This window comes from Ictidomys tridecemlineatus, chromosome X (assembly GCF_052094955.1).
Source record: "Ictidomys tridecemlineatus isolate mIctTri1 chromosome X, mIctTri1.hap1, whole genome shotgun sequence".
NCBI lineage: Eukaryota > Metazoa > Chordata > Mammalia > Rodentia > Sciuridae > Ictidomys > Ictidomys tridecemlineatus.
The window spans coordinates 108,354,809-108,375,431 of NC_135493.1; the positions used below are offsets into that span (position 1 = coordinate 108,354,809).

Below are 20,623 nucleotides of genomic sequence, written 5' to 3' on the forward strand. Positions count from 1 at the left end.
TAGTGCCAGACACTGCCCTTGTTGGCAAAATGAACAATTCCCTGTCACCCTGGCAGGCACTATAGGTGTCCTGCCCATATCCGCTCAACATTTACCAGCCCTGTAATCCTGACAGTTTTTGATTGCAAACATCTGCAACTCTCCCTGGGCTTGCCACATAACCAGCATAAACCCAAAATTTCAGGAGAGCAGCCCTCAGCCATTGATGAAAGGGATTTGATGGCAAAATGCCCTAGCTTCTCACCTCCAAGTGGGACAACTTGGAGCTATGTGCTAAGTAGTTTCCCAAACATACCCAGCAGGACTGAGCCCCTGCTGCTACAGTGGTTCACAGACAACAACAGCAGTCTATATTGATGGATTGCCTTCCCTTCCCTTCTCGACTTCTATGCTGGAAGGTTCACACCTCCTAGTAAACTGGACTCAGATCAGGGTGGGATGGGATGGTGGGGAGTATTCTCAGCTTAAGACACTTCCTAATTGTAGTTCTTTAAATCTCATCCCTTTCTCCCCCTTCCCTCAGGGCTTACATAATGACTACTCCAGGAAAAATGTCTTTCTAGGCTCTAGCCCTGACTAACTTTCTCACTTTGTGCCTCCCCAGGAAGGCATTCATGAAACAGTTTCCATGGTTTTCCACATCTGCTCATGAATGCCCTTCCATTCCCTTCCCTGTCTCCCCTAGGAGCATGTCCTTAATACACCACTTGCACATTGATCCTCATCTCACTAAACACTGTGGGAACCCTGCCTGTGAGCCAGCCTGACAACTGACCCTCATGGCCTTCTGCCAGCCTCTACCAGGCCCCTAAGGCAATGAGTCTCAGGGCATGATCCAAAGTTCTCCCCATCCAAATTACCTGGGGTGCATATTGAAAATGAATTTTCTTTGGGCCTACCAACTGATTCAGAATATCTGTAGATGAAGCTCAGGAATCTAGATTTTAAACAATTCCAAAGGTGATCTTAAACAGTGTGACATTTGTGATCTATTGCTCAGAAGTCTGTGCAGTCAGCAATCATCAGCACCAATTTCCTTCAGTCAGTTATCTGCCCAGACTTGTTCAGCAAAACCCATGGTACTCAGGATAGTCAGATAAATGGCCCTCCCTCGGTTTGGTATACTTTTCCTGCCCTCTCTAGTTGTTGACACTGTTTTGCTCAATTTTGCAGAGAGCAGGCATGCCTGGTGGTTTAGGTTCCCTGGGTGGAATTTAGCCAATGCCCTGTAGGTGTAGGCATCTGAAAACCAGCTGCATTTCTTGGATTTGGGACACACTCTTGGAGTGTAACTTACCTGCAAAATCTCCCCTGTGGGATTAGACTGAGGCAGGGACTTTGTTTAAGATCATCCCTTTGCTTGCTTCCTCCCATTCTCTGTTAAGCCCTTCCATTCCCTTCCCTGTCTCCCCTAGGAGCATGTCCTTAATACACCACTTGCACATTGATCCTCATCTCAAGGTCTGCTTCTGGGGACATTTACCTTACTTCTTTTTGTTTTTCCTGACTTTTGCTATATGAATGAACTTCCAAGGAACTAATTACACCATAAATAATCATTTTATTCAGTTTCAAATTATTCACAAGGAGTTTAAGTTATATTTAAAGAAAGTGCCTGGGTGGGTGTTGGTCACAAAAGTTCATGCTCTTTTTCCTACTCTACCATTTCCCCCTTCCCTTCAATAATAGCTGATATTTAATTAGCACACATTGTATTCAAAGCAATGTTTTGAGCACTTTCACATATTTATTTAATCTTCACAACAACCCTAAGGTATTGGCACTTATATCATTGTATGATGAAGAAACTGATTACATAGATAGTAAGTGACTTGCCTGAGGTCATGCAACCAGTAAGTAGAACAACTAGCAATCAATCCAGGCATTCTGGTTCTGATATCTGTGGCTAACATAGATCTTTCCCTTCTCAGGGTTAGTTGGCATAACTTTGACATTACAACCTGTCTTGTTCACCATGCATTTTATGTGTACATATCTTGTTTTACCCCAAAGATAGCCCTTTGAGTGCGGATCCAACTGTTCATATCATTTGTAACTTCTCCCTCGGACAAGACATGCCCTGTATGTACTTGTACATCGATTGATCATATTCTTCACCAAGTTCCTCCTGCCTGGTCTTTGGTCCTCTTCTTCAGGCCCCAAATTTCTCCTTTTCCTCCTCATCTGTCATTATCATGTGTCATGCCCAGTAGGTTGTTTAGATGATATACAATCAAATTGCATATGTCAGCCTAACTTCATGAATAATTTAAATCTATCTAAATCTCCTAGTCCTCTGCCCCAAATCAAGATATATTTTGCCTACTTTGCTATGTTATCCAGTTTGTTATTTACTGGTAATATGTAGCTATGTAAGTTTAAATTAATTAAATTTAAATTCATTTACTCAGTCCCACTGGCCACATTTCAAGTGCTTAATAACTACATGTTACCAGGCGCAGTGGTGCATGCCTGTAATCCCAGAGACTCAGGAGGCTGAGGCAGGAGGATTGCAAGTTCAAAGCCAGCCTCAGCAAAAAGTGAGGTGCTAAGCAACTGAGTGAGACCCTGTCTCTAAATAAAATACAAAATAGGGCTGGGGATGTGGCTCAGTGGTTGAGTGCCCCCTGAGATCTATTCCCAGTATCAAAATAAAAATAAATAACTACACATGGCTAATGGCTACCATAGAAAACAGCATAGATATAAAACATTTCCATTATCACAGAAAGATCTCTTAGCACTACTTTAGAGACCAACATAGCTGATTTTTCTCTGAAAACTAAATACAATTATTTCTTGCCAGCATCTATAGACTCCTGCACACTACAAGTAAAATCACATTTATGACCTCCCTAACATACAAGGATGCTAATATATGACCTATGAAAGGGCTGAAAGATGTGAGTGAAGGTAATCTCTATCTCTTCTCTCACCTCACTGAGTCCTAGGGAATGTTGAAGGCACCTTGGAGTTCTTCTAGCTAAGGCTCTGCTTCTTTATTTGAGGAAACTTTCTGTAGCATCAAACACACTCCCAGCACTTGTTTGCCAGGACTCATCTTCCCAGAATCCCTGGTCCTCAAAGGACATGGGAATGTGAAGAGTTTTTAAACAAAACTAGATGACACATCATTTTCCTCTCAATGCTGAGATCTCTGTTTAAAAGCAAAATGAGACAACTCGATAACAAAAAAATCAAATAACCTGATCAAAAAAATGGGCAAAGAACTTCAACATTTCTCTGAGGATGACATGTGAATGGCCAATAAGCGTATGAAAAGCTGCTGAACATGATGAATCATCAAAGAAATACAAATCAAAATATTACAATGAGGATGGATGGCCACTGTCAAAAACAAAATAAAACAACAGAGAATAAGTGTTGGCAGGATATGGAGAAATTGGAGCCCTTATGCACTGTTGGTCGAAATGCAAAATAAGACAATCACTATGGAAAACAGTATGGTGGTTCCTTAGAAAACTAAAAACAGAACATAAGATCCAACAATCCCACTTCCGGGTATATATCCAATAGAGTTGAAATCAGGGTCTCAGATAGATATTTGTACACCCATTTTTGGAACAGTACTGTTCACAGTAGCCAAGAAGTGAAAGGCACCCAAAGTCCACTAGTAGTTAAATGAATAAACAACATTTGGTTTAAGCATATAATGGAATATTATTTAATCCTTTTTTTTACATTTTTTTAGTTGTAGATAGACACAATATATTTATTTTATGTGGTGCTGAGGATTGAATGCAGTGCCTCACACATGGAAGGCAAGTGCTCTACCACTGAGCTACAGCTACAGCCCCATTATTTAACCTTTTTTAAAAATAATTTTTAGTTGTAGATGGATACAATACTTTTATTTTAATTATTTATTTTTATGTGGTGCTGAGGATTGAACCCAGTGCCTCATACTTGTGAGGCAAGTGCTCTGCCACTAAGTCATAATCCCAGCCCTATTTAATCTTAAAACAGAAGAAAATAGGGGCTGGGTTGTGGCTCAGTGGTAGAATGCTCACCTAGCATGTATAAGGCACTAGGTTCAATCCTTAGTACCACTAAATAATAAATAAACAAAGATATTGTATCCATCTACAACTAAAAAAAAAAATCTTTAAAAAAATAAGAAAATCCTGTCACATGCCACAATGTAGATGAACTTTGAGGACAAGCAAAGTAAGCAAGTCACAAAACGATAACTACTATATGATTCCACTTACATAGAATATCCAAAGTAGTCAAATTCACAGAGTCAAAAAGTAGTATGGTGGTTGCCAGAGGCTGGGAGATGGGAGAAATGGGGCATTTTTGTTTAATAGGTATAGTGTTTCAGTTCTGCAAGATGAACAGTTCTTAAGCTGTTTCATAACAGCTTACTATAATTAACATTACTGAAATATACACTTAAAATGGTTAAAATGAGGCTGGGGTTGTGGCTCAGTGGTAGCACGCTTGCCTAGCATATGTGAGACACTGGGTTCAATTCTCAGCACCACATAAAAATAAATAAATAAAATAATGGTATTGTGTTCATCAACAACCAAAAAAAAATTAAAATGGTCAAGATGGTAGAAGTATGTAGAAGGGGGAATCTAGGAGGATCAGCATTGCCATGGTGAGGAGGATGAGGCAGTGCATTGGGCATGTTCCTGCAGGAAAGAGATGTCACGCTCAAAAGTAGATTTGAGGGAGTTTAATAAAGAAATTATATACAAAATATGGTCAGGATTGAAGGAAATCAACAAGAGATGGTGAAACACCCCAGAGCAAGCAACAGGAGAAAGACGCCCTCATACCTAGGCCTGAAGCTATGCCACTTCTTCACTAATTTCTCTGAAACTGGTAGGCATTATAGCTCTGGGAGAGGGCTGTCTGATGGGAGTTATGGCCTTCACTAGAGGAAAATGGCTACCATCCATCCAAGCCTGGAATGGAGCAAGCTGGAGGAACAAATACCCTGACCTCCTCACTCTATTCCTGTCTCTAATTTCCTGTTGATCTCCCTCATTGGCTAGAATCAACAGGAAGCAACCACTTTCCAGACTGGATATGAAGGGACAAATGGGAAATATCCAGCTCAGGGTCTCAAGCTATTTTCATTTGGGCATTGAAGGCATCTGGAGAGCTTGAAGGCATCCGGTTACACATGTAGCCACTAGAGCCTTTGTCTGTGCTTTCATCTCTCTCCAGCACCTCAGTCCTCCTTTTTCTGGTAACAGAAGCTGCTTTATCATGTGAAACTATCTTTCTCCAGCTTTGTGTGTTCTCTATCCCCCCTGATGACCTGGGTGAAATGACATCAAGGCCTGGCCAATGATAACACCCTCTGTTCCCAAAACTTCGGGAGATGATACTTAGTACGAGAAACAAGTGGGGTTTTTGTTCCTGGAACTTTATCTCTTCTGTCCTTGCTTGTTTCCTTTCTATTATCTGTCCATCCATCCATCTATGGAGAAGAGAGAAACTATCTTTTCTCCAGAGTCAACTAAGCTGAGATGACATGAAATTTGACCTCTTCCCCCACTCATGGAAGAATATCTAGGAGATTAAAAGACCAACACACAGGGCTGGGGTTACAGTTCAGTTGGTAGAGTGCCTTGCATGCTCAAGGCTCTAGGTTCAATCCCCAGCACTACCAAAAAAAAATAAAATAAAATAAAAAAGACTGACCAACACACACAGAGAAATAGAGCTGAGAAAAGAGAGAGAGGCAGAGAGCCCTTATGATATCACTTGACGTCTTAAAGTCCATGAAATAAGTTCTATCTCTAGACTCACCAGTTTTCTGAACCAATAAATCCCTTTTTCCTTAAGCTACCTTGAATTGTATTTCTATTACTTGTGCTAGCAAATGATGCAGCATGAAAACCCTGGATAACAGAAACACAGACAAACACTGACCTAAACCACCCTCTCCACTGCAGTCACCCCCACTCGCTTCCTATCTCCACTCTTACAAACGGCATTCAAAGAAATCTGTAATTTCATCCACTCCCACAGAAATGCTAAATCACTGTGTTATTTTAGTATAGTATGAGAGAAGGCAACTTTGTGTTTTAAAAATGAATTTAGATGAGTATATTATTAAAGATTGTATTATAATTTTCACTTTAATATATTCTTTAATAATATTCATAATATATCAGGACAAAGTTTGACTTTCCCAAATTTAACAAGTGATGCATGCTGCTTAATTTATTTCAAATTAAGTATGCAAGAAAGAGCATGGTTTATCTACAAATTCAAAATGACATTTTAATATTGTGTTTGGGGACCAAATGTGTATTAATATGTAGATTGAAATTTAACTATGTGTTGAAACCCTCCAAACTGCTTCCATGACCTGATATTTGGAATTCTTGAATTTTGCACTTTAAAAAATCAATTACTTTATTATTATAATTTTCATGTTTTGTTTCTAAATGAGGAGACATGAGTACTTTCTGGCTGCTATTTGCAAGTACTCTCCAGAAATAACACATTGTGGGGTTGGATAATTTTATTTCCAATAAAGGAAAAGCCAAATTGGATAAGAAAATCTCCTTTTAACATTTGTTTTGAAGAACCAGAGATATCTTGATATACTAAGAAATGATCATATGAATCTACCTTATTGATATGAGGTCAAAATTTAGAATTATTATTTTATGTCCCGCATCAGATCATTCTAATATTTTTAACCCTCTTAACCACTTTAAGGGAATAATATAGTAGATAGTTATATTTTTAAATTAATGTTCTTCATTGTTGCTACTGTTGTTGTTGTTATAGAGGGATATAATACCTTTATTTTATTTATTTCTTTTTATGTGGTGCTGAGGATTGAACCCAGTGCCTCACATGTGCTAGGCAAGTGCTCTACCACTGAGCTACCTACCAGCTCTAAATTCAATGTTCTTGATGCCACCTCACTTTACTCAATAATCCATTCAAGAATAAGACAATTGAATAAAAATTACTGAAAGCTGTGAAATGGTCCCAACCACTGCAGAGCCAGGTACCTATATAGTCCCAGCCACTCAGGAGAATAACAAGGAAGCATCACTTGAGCCAAGGAGTTCAGGACTGGTTTTGGCAATATATCATGACCCTGTCTCAAAAATCAAAAACAAAAACAAAATACCATAGCAGATGAAGTGATTAGCTGACCAAACAATCAAACAGATCATGCAAGATCTTCATGAACTGCCCCAAACATCTAGTCACTACTTGGAGGCTTTCATAGTTAAAATTTTAAAAACTATTAGATTTCTAAAATCATGAACCTGAGAACACTTCCATAAACCCCTGAATATTCTTAGTACCCAAACTGAAGTTGGATATCTTGGATCCATATCCTACTTTGACCTCTCACAAGTTATTTCCTTTTTTTCTGATGCTCAGTGTGTGTGTGTGTATGTGTGTGTGTGTGTGTGTGTGTGTGTGTGTGTGTGTGTGTGTGTGTGTGTAGCCAGTGAGGTTGTCCACCCCACAATCTGGGTATACCACCATCAGTTGCAGACAGGGAGAATGTCACCAAATGAGTGAGCAGATGCAGCTTGTCAAAGAAGAACTAACAGAATGAGGAGTCCAACACATCAAAGAAATAAAAAGCCCAAACTCATTTATTGTTGGGCTGGGACTGGGTTATGTTACAATAGCACTAATTTTGAAAGTGTGGTCCACACACAGGCATTTTTGCCCTGGGTATTTATGGAAAATACAAATTCTTGAGCCCCAGCCAACCCAGATGACTTTGGGGACTTTGGGGCTGGGGCTCAGCAATATGTTTTAATGAGGTAAAAAGCCATGGCATTTGCAAAGTATCCAAAAATCAGATTGATTCAGATTTCTCATCACTCAGTGCTAGAAGACACAGGGGCAATGTCTTCAAAGATGGAGGAGAGAAGTGTTAGAACCTAAAATTCTTTACTTAACTGAGGCATTGATCAAATGTAAAGGCAAAATAAAAAATATTTTCAGACAGATATTAATTTTAAAAACCACAAGCCCTCCAGGGAATTCTGACACACATTCAAGTGCAGAAACCTGCACCATACCATGAAGCAATTCTTTTTTGGAACCAGTTTCAGATTCTTGTTCTCCTTTTATTCATGGGCCTTCTCTCCACCCAGAGTTATTGTGAGGATAAAATTCTATGTGCACTTGGAAATGCTCTCTTATCTGCAAATCCATATGCAAACATAAAGGATTTGTTTCTCTCAGAAGAAAATGTTAGCAAATTTAACAACTAGTTCTGCACAATACTGTTCAACCAGACCTGATAATAGGTATGGGGTTTGGATTGTCCCAAAAGACAATGACTCAGAAATCTTTACTTGTGGTCTTTGGGGATCATGTGCATTTTTATATGTGAAGAAGGAATTCTAGGCTTGGAGCATGGTCCTAGGTACTAGGGAGGAACAAGGAGAAATGGTATATGTGGAGACGTGCTACTGATTATAAGGAAAACCTTCCTTCCTTAATTGCTTAATCCCTTAATCACCTTGATGGCTGATTACCATATTAAAGTCATCATGGGAATTTTTTAAAAAAGACCCAGATTCTTTTGACTATACTTATGCTTTTGCTTTATTTCAAAAACAAAACTAGAAAAAGTATGGCAACTAGAATATTGCTAGTTCTCCAGGAGACTTAATAATAGTTTTCCAACAACCCTATAATTTCAAGATGTGATCAAATAGAGGCGCCTTTATCCCTCCATTCCTTCTCATCCTCTTTCTTGGCCATATCTCTCTCTTTTTTTTTTTTTTTGCTATCAACAAGAATCCAGTTCTTGAGGCCTCCAAACTCATTCTTGATACATAAAGAAGGTATTATTTCACAGTTGCATATTAAGAAGATATCTGATAACATTTTTAACTAGAGGAAGGGATTTTGAAATTGGCACTCCTTCCCCAGGAATAGCAAAGAAATCCAACCATGGTATTTTTATGAAGTAAATAATGTTCCAGGAAGCAGGTTGGTCCTATAAAACCCAGACCCTCAGGCTGGGGATGTACCTCAGTTGGTAGAGTGCTGCCTCACATGCACAAGGCCCTGGGTTCAATCCCAAGCACCACATTTGCACATACAAAATTGGCAAATCTTTCTGTATGTTAATTGTACCTCGATTTAAAAAAAAAACCTCAGACCCTCCTGTTTTCCATAATTTTCAGATAAGAGTAATGGCTTGAGTTTTTCTCTTTCAAGGGAAGGTTTCAACAAACAGCTGGCAGGTTTAAAAGTGAATCTTAATAACACTGTGTCTAGACCATCACCTTTGATATTTTCCTATTTTCTCTGCTGCCTAAAATACTCACATAGATATATATTTAGCTTTGGAGATCTGGTGACTTAGGAACCAAAAGGTCTCCAGCAAGAGATTATTAACTCTCCTCTCCCTCCCCTTCTATCTCCTCCCCTCCTACAAAGTCCTCTGTTTTTTCTACCACTTTACTAAGAGGTATTGAATCTGGAGGCAACTGGCATTCTGCCCAAAGAATCTGAGTATTTGAACCAGCTCCCCTAAGAATAACTTGGGTTTAAGTTTGGAAATACAACACTCACCTTGGAGGACTGCCATGTGATTAGCCCCCAGACTGTGGCTCTCAAAGTGTGGGTGGTCCCTGATTCAGCAGCAACATCTGGGAACTAGTTAGAGATGCTAATTGTCAGACCTACCTAGAGGACTTCAGATACCTGAGTATTCTGTCTTTTTTTTTTTTTTTTTATCTTTTCAGTACTGAGGTTGGAACCCCAGGGCCTTGCATATCCTAGGCAATTGCTCTGCCTCTGAGCTACATAACTCTATCCTCAGTTTTTTGTTTGTTTCTTTTGGGTACCAGAGATTTAACCCAAGAGTGCTTGCCCACTGAGCCACATCCTTAGCCCTTATTTTTTTTGTTTTGAGGCAGGGTCTCACTAAGTTGCTTAGGGCTTTGCTAAATTGCTGAGACTGACCTCAAATCTGTGACCTTCCTGCCTCAACCTCTCACACAACTGAGATTACAGGAATGTGCCACCACACCTGGTCCCCCTCAAAATAAAATTTTAAAATTTTTATTTTGAGACAGGGTCTCACTAAGTTGCTGAGGCTGGCCTCCAACCCTTAATGTTCGTGCCTCAATCTCCTGAGAGGCTGGGATGACAGGTGAGTACCACTTCCATGCTTCTCTTTCTTTCTTCTGAAGCAGCAGAAAAACTTTTTCGCTGGCATACTAAGCCTTTTTTTCCTCGCGGAATAAAGCTATGGTTCTCAAAATTCAGCAGCAACATCTGTCTTCAGAGTAGCAGCAGCATTTCCTGGGAACTTGTTAGAAATGCATATTCTCAGCTCCACCTCAGACCTAATGTATGAGAAACTCAGAAAGTGGGACTCAGCAATTTGTGTTTCAGTAAGTCCCCCAGTGATTCTCATGTACTCTCAAGTTTCAGAAACAATGAGATGAGAGCATTCTCTGTTATTTGGCCTATCCTGAGATTTGGAATTGTTCTGAGATGCCAAACAGATATCATAGCCCTTGTCTTCAAAAATGTATTAAAAAACAGTAAAGGACACTCAGTATTATTCTATAAACACAAGTCTGCATTTTCCCATAGGATTTAGGGGAGATCCATGGATTTAAAAATGTAAGGGTGTGTGTGTGTGTGTGTGTGTGTGTGTGTGTGTGTGTGTGTTTTAAAATTAGGTTGGTAAAACATTCTGCCAAAATATGGATCTACTGGGGCATAAAAACTCATTTGTATAGTTCACCCATCATGGCTTATCATTCAGGAGAGATTTAAACTCTCCACTTTAACTTCAAAGGTTAATGGTAATTCAATTCTCTATGGATTTATATTATGTACAGGTCTAGTGGTATTACTTCAAGTATAATAGGTATAAAAGTATGGTTTGATCCACAAGCTCTTCTTCTCCAATGCCTCCTGCACAGTCCTGCCAGACAAATTGCCAGCTGCAATTTATAGCCTTCCCCAATTCCAGTGATGCCTTCCCAATACTTAACCAAATTAATTTTATATTTCTCATCTGGCTTTCAAGACTGAAACTGTAGATATTAGGTTGAATCATATGAAATTGTCTCTTTAATGGGGCAAAAATGGTCAAATGTCAGCAATTTTATATGGCTCAACCTAATATTATCTACCTATTTAATTCGTTAAACACCTCTAATAATATGGAAAAACTTTTTCCACATTATAATATTTAAGCTTCTTGGAATTCTAATTCTTAACCCTGAACCTACCACTCCTACTTCTAGTTTAAAAAATGTCAGAAAGATAAAAAGAAAATGTCACCCTCTCCTCCTGCAGCTGCAGAGAAACAAACACTGTTGCGTGGCACAGAGACACTCCCATGTCACAAAATTAGAATTGGACACATTCACTTAAGTATCTATCCCACTCTCCTGGCCAGTGTGGAGGCTTGAGTGAAAGACTATGATCCTGTTCTGTTTGCTTTTGCTTTAAATTTGTCTTTGGAAGTGTTATTTGTAAAGAATATATTTCTTAAGACACCTGGATATCAGAGTCTGTTGCTATGCTCTGCAAAATGGAACCTATAACCCCTGAAGGTCTGAATATCTGATTGGTCATCTTGTTTAATAAAGTGTTGCTCTGGTAATAAATAATAATACATACATTATCAATTCTGTTTTCTGTAAGACAATAAAGAAGTCTAGCAGAAATATTTGTTAAGTGAAAGAAGAGCTTTAGAATTTCTTTCTTTCCCTCTAGGCATGAAGGTGTTATAAATCCTGTGACAACTGTATTCCTTATTCAAACAGCAGTTTGTCCCATTTAAATTACCAAGAAGATCCATGCTATGGAGCCAGCATGTCGTTTCTGCCTTCTTCACTTCCCCTTTGCACATACACCATGCTATAAATAGCTCCTCTTCTGCACTTATCATCCTCCTCTGTTCTTTCTTATGTTGTTGCTCTACTTAGAACACTCTTTCCATGCCCTTCTCAGCCTACTGAAATCCAAGCCAAGATTCGCCTTTGTGAGGCCTTCCCCAATTCCATCTAGTAAAATTTATCTTTAACAGTATTTGCCAGAATCTCCTTGATTTATAGTTATTTGTATATTTCCCTTCTCTGTGAGTAGACTTTAATGCCACTGACAAGAGAATGTGACTTACTCTTTCCCCAAGGCCTTGCATGTAAACAGGCTCCCTTTTTTGGTAGTGCTAGGCCTTGCACATGCTAGGCAAGTGTTCTACCATTGAGCTATAGTCCTAGCCCCTGTAAGAATACTCTAATAATTCAAAAAGTGACATCAAAGACATTTCGTACAGCCAATATTAAGAGTCATCTTGCTCTAAATGACCGCCCAAGCAAACCTCTCTTCTCCTGCATTGTGGGATGTCAACTCCCTACTTTACCTTGAAGATTCATTGTCACTCTAACACTAGGCAGGTAAGAATTATTTCCACGAATGGGCATTCCAATAGCCTGGGCCCTCAGGCCCTCACTTCCTTGACCTCCCCTTCTCCACATTTACCACATTGACCCTGGACCTTGTCATTTCCAATAACCACAAAGACCTCCATAGTCTCAACTTCAAACACCCCACTCTCCAAACACTGCCAAACAATAATTTCAAAATAAGTCTGATTTCTTGGAGAATATGAAGAAGATGCATAACTCCAAATAACACTTATTAAAACTACCCCCTTCCCTCCCTTCTTCTTACTTCCAGTGAAAGCTCCAACATTTCTACACAGGAGCCAGGTATAGCCTCAGAGCAATCCTACTTGGGACAGGGCAGGTCATTAGGAGATTTGATTTAAAGCTCTACTTGCATAACCCTTTCCACATCTCTGAAAGAACATCACTTTTCCGTATCAAAGAATGTTCCCATAACGATTAGGGAGTGGAAGGCTAAAGCTTCCCCAGATGCCTCCCACCCTCCACTCTGACAGACTCAAGTCTTACTTACAATAAACTCTTAAGAGTTCATTAGATTCACCCTAAACAGACCTTTGAAAAACTATCCTGCTAGCCTCTGGCCTCATCTCTTTTCCTTCAGGCCTTTCTCATTGGAATACAGGAGGGCAAAGCCATAGGCAAGGATGGAAGAAGACCAGGAGCCAGTGTGTGTGTGTGTGTGTGTGTGTGTGTGTGTGTGTGTGTGTGTGTGTGTGTGTGTGTGTAGTGTTTATGAATGTACATTCCTGTACACAATAGGACTTTTCCTGTTGTCCCAGAGTTGCTAAAACTGGAAACAAAAAGGCTGAAACCATCCAACAGACACATCCTCTCAGAGACTAAGAGATAACAGGACCTGCCCTGTTAAGACTCTGACCTTTCTCTTCAACCACCAACTACTACCCTTTTCCAGTCTCTGTTAATAGGAGATTACTGGGGAGGGAGAGGAATAGTGTTCCCAGTGAGAGGTTGCTTTCTTCTTTCTTCAGTGTGGCAAGGAGAGAGGAGAGGAGTGTGAGTGCCCCCTGTTTGCCAAGCCAGGAGCTGTGAGAAGGACAGCAGTAAGGGAGTCATTCCAGGAGAGAGGGAGTTCTGCACAAAGGGAAAGTTAGTGCCCAGTTTCCTTCTTGGACTTTTGTTGGACTGCAGAGATCCACAGGCCCACCCTGGACCCTTGGAGATTATCAGTGAGAGAATTCTTGGGCAAGTTTGACAAATATTCTCTAAGTATGTGTTGTGTGTGATCCTGGAGTCTGGTGCCCCCTTGTGGTCTAGAAATATGCAAATGTGAGAGATTCAAAAAAGTACTACTGAGGGAAAAGCGTGGCTGAGAAGAAAATAGGAACATCATTCCCACCTTGATCCACTGACACCCACTGCCTTCAAAATGTGGAAAAGGGCTTCAGCCACCACTAAGATTCCACGTGGAGGAAGACAGGGCTGCTCTGCAGAAGGCCCCAGAGGAGAAAACCCAGATGAGGCTGACCACTGTCACTTCAGAAAAACTGAACAGCTCCCTGCAGGAAGACCCCCATTCAGCAGATCACAGCATCAGACATGTAAAGAAACCATTTCCACAGGAAGACCTTTGTCTGTCTTCTCCCCTGCCTGCCTACCCCCACCCCCAGAACACAGGATGTGATATTCAAATTATAATCAAATGATAATGAAATTATAACTGATATTGACATTGTAATTATAATCAACTTTCACCAACCAAGAGAGCCCAAAGTTATGAGATCTGGCCAAAGAGTCATTAAAGGGCAGGTAAAGGACTTGGTGGTATATATTCAAAGGCAGTGACTAGAAAGTATAAAATGATTTCACATATACAGTCTCCCACTGGGTTGAGGTCCATTAACACATCAGTTACATGTACCAAGATACAAGGCATGGACTTCAGAAGTGGACAGAAAGGGAGCTAAAATATCACTGTGTCACTCAATGGCTTTATTGTCCTAAGAAGTCCTATTTGGATCTCAGTTTCTTCTTTGCAAATAAGAATAATACCTAATGGATGTTACTAACAAATAAAAGGATTAGAGACAGTGCTTGTAAATGAATAGAAGCTACTATTTACTTAGGTATGTGTTACTGTTACAGGGCTGGGGCCTTCTGGGAAACTGAGGCAGCATGAAGGCTCCCCTTCAAACCCTGATTCTTGCAATCAAGTCAGAGAGATTTCAGACATTTCACTCAGACATGAGTATATTTAAGGAGATAGGAAAGGGGAAATGGGACACTCTCAAGGGAGACAGTGGGTTCTCTCAAAGAGGAGAGGGAGAATGTGCCATTTTATTGAGCGTCTTAGAGAAGTTCCCACAGAATTCCACCCAGGTCCGCTTCTGGACTTTTTACTGACAGTAGGATGACTGCCAAGACAACTCTAGGTCACTTTGTCCCACGCGAACCAGTTTTAATTGGTTAGGGGGAATTATCCTATCTCCCTGAGTTCCAGTACCTGGTCTATGAAAGGGTTGCAAAAATCCCCCTTTAGGGTAATTTGTATTCTTCTGATTGGCATTATTTTGGGCCTGCATTTCTCTTGCAGATAACAGGTAGTTTGCTGAGGAATGTAACATATCCTGTCCAGTTAAGCTAGGCAGGGCTGCAAGTAAATTGCTTTTTAAAAGTGAAAGCTGTGGGGGTCAGCACAATAGGCCCATTTTATAGATTTATTCCCTTACCTTCATGTTCCCACCACTCATGTCTGTCTGTCCACTATCATTGACACTTGCAGAGAGAGGTATTTGTTCTCATTTTCCCTTGACAAAAGATTTGTAGTCTATGACAACAGAACTAATAAAACTGAAATTAAAAATATGGAGTAAGGAATGCTAAAGTGCTAACTACGAATGTAAATTAGCAGATTTGAGTTTCAAAATTTGGTTTTGAGTTTTCTGGCAATTGAGGTACAAAGGGAAACCTGAGAACTTGTTCAACTCCAGTTATCAGAAAGGAAGAAGGACACTTCATCTGGGGAGACAAAGCTTTTCCTGGCTCCAAATTTCAAAAGCAACCCCTCAGGGCCTGGGGGTAGCTCAGTGGTAGAGCACTTGCCTGGTATGCACAAGGCCCTAAGTTCCAACCCCAGTACCTCACAGGGGGAACATTGGCTTATAAATGAAATGAAACTTTGACTATTCTTTGTCATGGGATTCCAACAGCTTTATAACTAATGATGTAGTAACTGGGGCAAATTCTGCAGCAATTACTGTTCATAATTTTTCAAATTCTTTCAGATGAGTTTCCCTAATATATTCATTGTGACATCACCCAAAGGACATTTAGACTCACCACTTCTACCTCCAAGGAAATATTTCTGTCACCCTTCAGACTGTGGAGAGATTAAAGCAAAATTATAGGTGTATTTTTAGATGAAGTGGTTTGATTCAAAATGCTGTTTTCTTTCACAGGTCCAATTCTGGCCTATGAAGCCAATACTGCTCTCTCATCAAAGGCCAAAGTCACCTTTCAGGAGGATTAGCACATAAAGTAAACAGTCTTTCACAAAACAGTGCTACAGGTGAGCTTTCCCACCCCAATTGCAGAGGCACCTCAACTAATCTGCATATGCTAACACAGGTTTCGGGGAAGATGCCAAAATAAGCTCCTGTCCTCCCTCACCTTTACTTTAATCCCCACATAGGTTTTGCTTTTACCATATGGTAATTATTTCCAAATCACAAGTGCAAACACTCACTCTGATTGGAAAATTAGCAGATTTCAAACTCAGGTAATTTGTCCCTAATGAGGAACTTGTTGAACTGAATTTAACAATTAACTCACACACCCTTTGCTGCCTGCAGTTATAGCAGAAAAGCAGGAAGAAGCAAGGGCAAGTCCAAGGCTGGGGTCTGGCAGGACTTCAGGTATAAGATGAATGCTGAGATGGAGAAAGGTGTGTTTATGAGCTGTTAACAACATCAGGAACTCAGCTGTTCAAAGGGATGGGTGTGTGTGTGTGTGTGTGTGTGTGTGTGTGTGTGTGTGTGTGAGTAAATATAGCCAATTTCAATTATATGCAAAGTAGAGATGACAATATAATGAGCCTCTACTTACCCATCACCCTGTTCCCAAAATTAACTCATAGCTGATCTGGTTTAACATGTACAGGGGGAACTAGTGACCCAACCTGAAAGATGGGCAGGGAGAAGGAGTGAAAGGAAGAATAAAGGAGAAGGTAGTGCCTGTTCTCTCTCTCCCATTCCCTCAGGATCCAAGCTGCTTGGGATGGAGGTGAGATAAGTTTTAGTTGACTGCTGGGTGGTTAGGGTCCTCTTCAAATGCATTTGGCATGTGAGTGTGCAAAGCCTGGCGCAGGGCTCACCCCTGTCTATCAGTCTTTACTAACTTCTGCTCCATGGCAGGGGCCCCTACATTTCTACCTGAAGATCCCAGCCCAGGCAACTTCAGGGTATGAGGATTTCTGGAAGCTCACTCAAGCCCTTGGAATCGGCATCATCGCTCTCACTCTAACAGTGTGCTCTGATGCCCAGCTCCTGGATCTCAAGAACTAGTACCCATTTCATGCCTGAGACTGTCTTAGTTATCTGCTTTTCTCCTCCCTCTCTCAGAAGGTTGCTGTCCAACACAACATCCACTAGCTGTGTGTGGCTATTGAGCACTTGAAATGTGGCTAGTGAGGCTAAGGATCTCATTTTTAAAATATTACTTTTTTTTCTTTTAAAAATATTACTTTTAATCCTCCCCCCCCCCTTTTTTTGGTACCAGGAATTGAACCTAGGGGTGCTTAACCATGGAGCAACTTCCTCAACCTTTTTTATTTTTTGAGTCAGGGTCTCACTAGGTTGCTTACAGCCTCACTAAGTTGTGGAGGCTCGCTTTGAACCTGTGATCCTCCTGTCTCAGTCTACCAAGCCACTAGAATTACAGGTGTGTGCCACCATGCCCAGCTTACTTTTAATCACTTTAAATTTATAAACTGGTACTTGATTCAATTATTGGAAAACTAAGTATGTTTTGATGGTGAATCTACACTTACAAGTGTAAATTTTATAAAAATCTAAATTCAGATTAGGTATTTTTGAAGAAAATTTCACATTCAAATTGAGACAGTGTCTGGAGTTTGAAAACAGTAAAAATAAAAGAAAGAAAATGTCTCATTAAAATTTTTAATATTGATAAAATGAGAATGATAATATTTTGCACTGGTTTAAAAAAACTTTTTTATTAAAGTAATTTCTCCTGGAGTTTTTTGTTGTTTGTTACTTTTTAAAAACATGGCTATGGGGGCTGGGGATGTTTTTCAAGTGGTAGCGCGCTCGCCTGGCATGCGTGCGGCCCGGGTTTGATCCTCAGCACCACATACAAAAAAACAGATGTTGTGTCCGCCAAAAACTAAAACATAAATATTAAAAAATTCTCTCTCTCTCTCTCTCTCTCTCTCTCTCTCTCTCTCTCTCTCTCTCTCTCTCTCTCTCTCTCTCAAAAAATAAAAAAATAAAACATGGCTATGAGAAAATTTTAAATTACCTATGGAACTCAAGTTAGATTTCTATTGGACAGCACTCTTCTAGAGCTAGGGTCAACCCTGCATTTGCAAAGATTTTCAAGGAATGAAATAATCTTGTTCCCAAACTCCTGCCCTGTGACAAAGTCCCATGTCCTGTTTTACTCAGCCTGCTAGAATTTTCATGGGTGCTCATCTGTGGGATCATTTTTCTCTGTAACCTATCAGAGAATTCTATCAATATCCTCTGGTAAAGCCCTGAAGATATAGCCTTCAGAAAGCTAATTTTGGATACTGAGTAAGGATTCATCTTGAAAGAGTCCCCAAGTTCTCATAATGCTAAAATAAATGAAAAATTTACTCACAAAATGTATCCAGCTAATGCCCTCAAAAGGGACGCTGTGTCAAAGTACCATCCAGGTGGGGATCATTAGAAGCAAATAAACAAAGACTAGCAAATAGTAACCTGAAACAAAGCTGAATTTATTTACCTGCCTAGAAAGGAAGGACCACATTACTCAAGCACAAAGTCAGCTGGTGTCTCCCTGTAGTTCTTGAAAGTACCAGCTATAGGGCAAAGGAAGGACAACAAATCTGGTGATATTCTGAGGTCAGGTCTCTGATGGGTACCCAAGGCCATGAATAAATTCTTCTTTGCTACTGCTCATTGCACTGGTTCAGTTCTTTAAAGTGCAGGCACCATTCCCAAAGATGTCCAGGATGCTCTAACAGGCTCATTGTCACTCAGATGGCAAATTCAATGTATCTGCTTAAAATCAGCCTGTTTCATCACTAATCCCTTTCAGAGTTGCCAGATCAATTTTCCTTTTTAGTTAAAAACAAAAGGCAGATAAACATACATGTGTATTTTAAAAAAAGAAATTTTATATAGGCACATTGTCCTTCAAAATTATAACAGAACAAAATATAAAAAAACACTAAAATAACTTGTACACAAATGATGGTAGCAGCACTTTCCACAAGAGCCAAAAGGTGGAAACAACCCAAAGGTTCAACAAAAGATGAGTGGATAAACAGGAGGTGCTATGCACAAACAATGGAATATTATTCAGAAAAAAAGAAAGGAAGAAAGGGAAATGAAGGACTTGTAAATGTTAAACATCAATGAACCACAAAGACATTATGCCAGAGCCCAAATACCTCATGTTGTATGATTCCATTTATAGGAAATATTGAGATGTTGAACATTTTTTCATATATTTGCTGATCATTTCAATTTGTTCTTCTATGAAGTGCCTATTCAATTCCTTTGCCCATTTGTTGACTGGGAAATACTGAGAAAAGTTAAATCAATAGAGAAAGAAAATTGGTGATTGTTGGGGAGTAGGAAGAGAACTTAATGGGTACACAAATTTCTTTTAAGGCACTGAAAATGTTTGAGAAACAGAAGTGGTGCACTTCATTGTGAATATTGTGAATACATGAAATGTTCCCAAACGAACTTGTAAACAGTTAAATATTTCTGATGTGAATTACACCTTTTTTTTTTTTTTTTTTTTGGTGCTGGGTGCTGGGTGCTGGGATTAAACACAATTTCTTGAACATGCTAAGCAGGAGCTCTGTCACTGGTACAACCTCAGGCCAACACCTCAAATTTTAAAAAAGAAAAAAAGACAAAAAGTCAGGAATCCTCAAGTCCAACTGAGAAAAGAGAATGGAAAAATCATAGATGGAGCAAGGAACACTGAACAATTGAAGATGAGCAGATAAAAGAAAAAAGAAGAGGAAGGCCAAATTAACCATGTGAGAAAACTTTAGGCATTTGAAAAGCAAACAAATAAAACAGATTTTCAAATATTTATTTACCTCTTTGCAAGTAAATGTAAATAACCTTATAAAGACAGAGACAACAAGATGTCCCAGAAGTGCCTTTTCAAGACCACTGACAGGGCCTGTAGGAGGGGAGCTGGGCTTTGCAAGAAAGGGGGGCACTGAGTGCAGGGAGAGCCTTTGAAAGGGCTGAGAGCTGTCACACAAGCAAATTTGCCACCAAGACAGTCAATGGCCTACAGCCTCTGGTGGACTCAATCTCAGTGTGATAACATTGGTTTGCTGTAATTTCTTTTGACTTTATTTCTTCAATCTGGATTTGTAAAAATTACATCTCACACATTGTGCAAAACATTTAAAACAAATAAGTACCAACTACATTCTTCTGAGAAAAAATTCTCCTGTTTTACATCTTTTTTAAAAAATGTTTCTAGTTGTCGATGTACCCTTACTTTATTTATTCATTTATATATGGAGCTGAGAACCAAACCCAGTGCCTCACTCCTGCTAGACAAGCACTTTACCACTGGGCTACAACCCCATCCCCTTATGTTACTTCTGTAGGTATTAGGTACAGTGAATTTTTTTAAAAAGCAAAGAGCTTCTTCTCACATGGGAGAACATGGATGAAACTAGAGGACATTATGATAGAGAATTAAGCCAGTCTCAAAATGATGAACATGGTATGATGTCTCTTACATGAGGTCCTCTCAGTACTCAAATTCTTAGAGACAGAGCCACCTGGGGCTGGGGTGAGGAAATCAAGAGCTGGTGTTAAATGCTGCAGAGTTTAATTTCTGCAAGATGAAGACATTCTACAGTTCTGTTGCACAACCACATAATGTTCTTAATACCATAGAACTGCACACTTAAAAACTGTTGAGATACTAAGATGTGTTCTACTTTTTTAAAATAAAAATATAAAAACGAGCTC

The 20,623-nt window shown here is 39.7% G+C and overlaps 1 protein-coding gene across 1 annotated transcript in view; it reads right to left on the reverse strand.

The window, feature by feature from the left end:
• Positions 1-20,623, reverse strand: part of LOC101977123 (transcription factor SPT20 homolog) — a 52,612-nt gene that overhangs the window by 29,221 nt on the left and 2,768 nt on the right. The window lies entirely within an intron of this gene.